Below are 5,888 nucleotides of genomic sequence, written 5' to 3' on the forward strand. Positions count from 1 at the left end.
ACACTGTTGGCTCATATTCAGCTTATTATCCACTATGACCCCCAGGTCCTTTTCTGCAGAGATGCTGCTTAGTCAGTTGGTCCCTGGCCCCACAGGTGCATGGGATTGTTTTGTCCTAAGTGCAGGGCTTTGCACTTGTCCTTATTGAACCTCATGAGATATCTTTTGGTCCAATCCTCCAATTGTCAAGGTCTCTCTGAAGCCTTGCCCTACCCCCAAGTAGTGTATCTACTACTCCCCCCAGTTTGGTGTCATCTGCAAACTTGCTGAGGGTGTACTCCATCCCCTCTTCCCAGGTCATTGTTGAATATACTGAACAAGAGAGGCCCCCAGACCAACACCTGGAGCACTCTACTTGATACCTGCTGCCAACTATGCATTGATTACTACCGTCTGAGCCTAATGATCCAACCAGTTTTCTATCCACTTTACAGTCCATTCATCCAACCTGTACTTCTTTAGCTTGCTTGTAAGAATGTTGTGGGAGACTGTATCAAAAGCCTTGCTAAAATCAAGGTTTATCACATCCACTGCTCTTCCTGCATCTGCAGAGCCAGTCATCTCATTATAGAAGGCAATCAGGTTGGTCAGTCATGACTTGTCCTTGGTGAATCCAGGCTTCCATGTATTCAGCCTTCACTTAGCACCCTATGTTCATTTGGCACCTACAGGAGGCCTCAAATGCCTCTACACAAATGCTCGGAGCATGGGGAATGTAGCAGGGCACTAAGGTGCCTGCTACTTGAAATGCAGTAGTATGGGCTCAGGTGCTGGTTGCTAGGGGCAACCAGGAGGAGCTAAGGGGCCCACACCTGGTGAGTCAGCTGACCGGAAGGGGCAGGGCTGACTAATATAAGACCCAGATTGGAGGTGGTGAGTGCTCTCTCTTTCTGCCGGCAGGTAGGAAAAAGGAATATTGCCTGAAGGTGGGAAAGAGAATAAGGCCTGAATGTACCAGCCACGAGTTACACAGGTGGGAGGTGGTGTGGTTGGAGGATGTTTAGCCAGGAGGTTTAACTTTGTGTTATAGCCCAGGGGCTTGTGTTATTGTTTTGTTGTTGTTGTTACACCGGAGGACCAGGTGAGGCTATTAGGGGTTAGAGGAGGCCTCATAGGGGCTCCACAGCAGCATGGGGACCCTGGTGCCAGAGAAGGCACAACATTCAGGGGTGCACTGACCCCAGCCCTGAGAAGGGGAGCAGAGGATTGGAAGGGGACCAGGTAAGGCTGAGGCCGCCTGAGCCCTAAGGTGATAAGCCCCAGCATGGGCAGTTGTGAGAAGCCCTAGCGCGGACAGTTGCAAGACAAGCCAGAGAGCGCCCATGGGGGTACAGGCTGCGAGACAAGCCAGAAAGCGTCCATGGGGTGCGGAAAGGGAAATTGACCAAACAACGTCCGGTACATCTGCAAGGCTTGGGGTGTGGTACAGGGGTGGTTGGAGCCACGCATAGCCCATAAGGCTGCGGTGCACCAAGTCACCCAAGATAGAACAAAGACTGAGATACATCAGGGCACCGTGTCAGACAGGACTAAGGGCAGGGCCTCCCTTATACATTGTCAACATCAAAGATGTGGCAGGAAAGATGTGAGGGTGCTTTTACTATCACATTGGCACAGTAGGGGGCACTAGGGGAGTTCACGGCCACCCCTAGGACTGTGCTGTTACAGGGAATAAGCAGGAGGAACTTGCCCTCCTGCTAACTAGCAGAAACCCAGACCTAGTGGAGCTCACGGAAACCTGGTGGGACTCTACCCACAACTAGGCAGTGGACATAGAGGGATACAGGCTGTACAGGTGAGACAGAGCAGGGAAAAGAGTGGGGGGGGTAGCGCTATATGTCAAAGAGCAATACACGTCCTCAATGATCAGGATGGGGTCAGAGAAGGGGCAAAGTGAGGCGCTCTGGGTAAGAATGCAAGGGGGGCGTGGGGAAGGGCTCTGGATAGTGGGCATCTACTATAGAACACTTCACCAGGGGGACAAGCTGGACCTGGAATTCTCAGGTCAGCTCACGGAGGCTGTAAAGTCAAGGGATGTGGATGTCACGGGTGGCCTAAACTACCCATACATCTGCTGGGAGAAGCAGTCAGCTAGGTCCAACCACTCATGTAGGTTCCTAGCCAGGATACAGGACCTTCACCTAACCCAGGATGTGCATAGTCCCACCAGAGGAAATGCCTTGCTGGACTTGGTCCTTGCCACAGGCGATGACCTGGTGAGGGGTCTGCGGGTACTTGACCACCTGGGTGACAGTGATTATCACCTGCTGGAATTTACTATCTAGCGCAGGGTGGTGAAAGCAAGCAGCAAGGCAGAGGTCCTTGACTTCAGGAGGGCCGACTTCTGTAAGCCAAAAAGGTTAGTAGGAGAAGCATTGGGGCCTCAGAGCTTCAATGACGGGTAGTTGTTCCTCAAGGAGACGATTCTCTGAGCTCACAGGGCATCAGTCCCAATGCACACCAAGGGGGAAGGAGTGCTAAGAAGCCCCCATAGCTTGGCAAAGGCATCCAGGGATGCCTTAGGGCAAAAAAGGAGGCCTACAAACAGTGGAAGCAAGGGGCAATCACCAAGAAGGATTGCACCTCTGTTGCTCGGGACTGCAGGGAGGCTGTTAGGAAGGCCAAGGCAGAGATGGAGCTAGGGCTAGCGACCAGAATTAAGGATAATAAAAAGTCCTTTTTCAAATACATAGGAAGTAAGAAGAAGGCACCAGGGAACGTGGGGCCCCTTCAGGATAGGCTTGGCAATCTAATGATTGCAGCAAATGAAAAAGCTGACCTCTTTAATGAATTCTTTGCCTCCATATTGCTGAACAGGGACTGGGACATCTCCCCCACCGGAAGTGCAGATGGTCCCTGGGTAGGCACTACCATGCCTAGGGTCAGGAACGATCTACTTAGGGAACTTTTGGAGGGGCTGGACATGTATAAATCTGTAGGTCCAGATGCTCTTCACCCGAGGGTGCTGAGGGAATTGGCAGGAGTCATAGCGGGGCTCCTGGCACAGTTCTATGAGTGCTCATGGGGCATTGGCCAGGCACCAGAGGATTCAAAAATAGTCAATGTGGTCCCCATTTATGAGAAGAGGAGAAAAGAGGACCCCAGCAATTATAGGCCAGTCTGTCTTACCTTAGTCCTTGGGAAGATCTTTGAGAAAATTACCAAGGAGCACATCTGCAAAGGCCCAGTCGGGGAGGTAATGCTCAGGGGCAACCAACATGGGTTCATTGAGGGAAGGTCCTGCCTGACTAACCTCGTTTCTTTTTATGATCAGGTCACAAAATCCCTGGACGAGGGTGTCAGGGTGAATGTCGTCTTCCTGGACTTTAAGAAGGCCTTTGACACAGTTTCCCACCACGTTCTCTTGAAACAACTTGGTGACTGTGGCATTGATGCCTACACGGTCAGATGGGTGGCAAATTGGCTAGATGGTCACACCCAAAGAGTGGTGGTGGATGGGTCATTTTCAACCTGGAGGGATGTGGGCAGTGGAACCCCCAGGGCTCGGTCCTGGGGCCTATATTATTCAATATCTTTATCAGCGATCTGGATGTGGGTGTGGAATGCACGCTGTCCAAGTTCACTGATGACACCAAATTGTGGGGCAAGGTAGGCATGCTGAAGGGGAGAGACAGAATCCAGCTAGCTCTAGACAGGTTACAGGGGTGGGTGGATGAGAATAGGATGGAATTCAACACAGACAAGTGCAAGGTGCTGCATCCAGGGAGAAGGAACCAGCAACACACCTATAGGTTGGGGAAGCTCAACAGAGAGGCAGAAAGGGATCTTGGAGTCATTGTTGACTCCAGGACGAACATGAGCCACCAATGCAAGGAAGCGGTCAGTAAGGCTAACTGCACCTTGTCATGCATCTAGAGATGCATCACAAGCAGGTCCAGGGAGGTGATCCTTCCCCTCTATGCGGCATTGGTCAGGTCACAGCGGGAGTACTGCGTCCAGTTCTGGGCACCACACTTTAAGAGGGATGTAGCTAGCATTGAGAGGGTCCAGAGGAGGGCCACCCGCATGGTTAAGGGGCAGTGAGGCAGGCCTCACAAAGACAGGCTAAAGGGAGGCCCTCCACAAGAGAAGTCTGAGGGGGGATCTGGTGGCCATTTACAAACTCACCAGGGGGAACCAGCGAGAACTGGGGGAGGCTCTGTTCCCCCAGGCACCACCCAGAGTTACTAGGAATAACAGCCACAAATTGTTAGCAAGAAGGTTCAGCCTGGACATCAGGAGACATTACTTTATGGTTAGGGCTGCCAGGCTCTGGAATGGGCTCCCAAGTGAGGTGGTACTCTCTCCTACAATGGGGGTCTTCAAGAGGAGACTGGACAGATATTTGGCTAGACTGGTATGACCCCAGCACCCGTTCCTGCCCGGGGCGGGGTTTCAGACCTGATGATCTGTTTAGGTCCCTTCTGACCCTAAGTACTATCATACTATGATATCACCCAAACTTGCATCTTCTTGTTGTTTTCTGAAATAATATACAAAAATAGTGATATATTGTTTTTTTAATTAGGAGTGGGGTAATTTTGAACAATCTTCAATAAATATAGTACAAACTGTTATATTCCATAACAATTTATTGCAATCATAAGAAGATCACACTATCATGAATGATGCATGCCCCCGGAGGCTGGGGGGGTGGGGCACAGCGACTGCCTGCAGGTGGCAGCGGCCACAGCATGGCAGCAGTGAGTGGGGAGCTCCTGCACATGGCCACAGCAGTGTCAACAGCAGGAGGGTGCCAAGCCCCGACTGGCAGTCAGCAACCACCCTCAGAAGCTGCCAGCAGTGTCAGCGGCAGCCAACAGTGGTCAACAGCCACCCACAGACACCACCTATGGTGTTGGGAGTGGAGGGGGTGGGAGATGGAGAGCGGTGACTGCCTGCAGGCACCACCAGCAGCATCGGCAGTGCCTTTTTAAGGGAGTGCACCGCCAATCTCATGGGGTGCATGTGTACCCATGTGCACCCCCCCATGCATCGCCAAAGCACAGTATCCTTTTTTTCACAAGTTCAAGTTGCAGAGCTTCTTCTGAATATAGCTTGATTCAAGATGTCAGAAGAAAATTGTTTGATCTTCACAAACATTTTTCCTTCCTCACAAAGAAGGTACGGTAGTTTTATAGCCTTGTGTATCTTCTTTATTCTGTTAATAACAGAAACACTCAAGTAAGGATAAGTCAGTTCTATTTCAGCACTGCCAATAACTCAAATTTATGTACAAACTGCACATCATATCCACTACTAAGCTTCCTTAGGAACACTGACATTGCTTGTAAAATATAACAAATTAACTGCTGGTAAATCTCTAGTCAAAAGAGATAGCATAACTTGTTTTGTTGGACCACAAGAATTTGGGGTTACATATGCATTTTAATTATAGGTGCTCTCTGGCTCATCCATGAGCAACTTTCTGTCAATGACTGTACACAAGAATCAATTAGGAGAATTAATTTTAAAGCACGTGGCAGAAAACTCATAAGTAAGTCTGGATTTTTGTCAGAGTTGTTGTAATTTTCTTTTATTTAGATACCTATAGTGTTGCATGTGGGTGGAAATGATGGTAAGATGAACCAGTTTCATGGAGAAATGAGAAAGCTGATGGCTTAAATAGAAAGCAAGTTGAGAGCAAAGCATTAAGCACTTGCCCACGTGGAAGACCAAACCTGAGACCTCTAAGTGGGTTCTCCAGTCCTTTTGAAGTGCTGTTTTCCTTCCATTCTAATGAATAGTTCATGCCGTCTATCTTCCTTCCACTGCAAGGATAGAACAGTTACTATAGCAACTCCAATAGTTACATATTTACTTATAGCAAGTATGGTTCTTTAGTCATTGGCTGCATAGATCCATGCTCTGAGTGATACATGCACTTC

General features: G+C 49.6%; 1 protein-coding gene across 1 annotated transcript in view; it reads right to left on the reverse strand.

Annotated features, from left to right (window-relative positions):
* The window catches only part of TMEM64 (transmembrane protein 64), a 66,847-nt gene that overhangs the window by 52,099 nt on the left and 8,860 nt on the right, over nt 1-5,888 (reverse strand). The window lies entirely within an intron of this gene.

This window comes from Gavialis gangeticus, unplaced genomic scaffold, assembly GCF_001723915.1.
Source record: "Gavialis gangeticus isolate Ggan-Ray unplaced genomic scaffold, GavGan_comp1, whole genome shotgun sequence".
Classification (NCBI taxonomy): domain Eukaryota; kingdom Metazoa; phylum Chordata; order Crocodylia; family Gavialidae; genus Gavialis; species Gavialis gangeticus.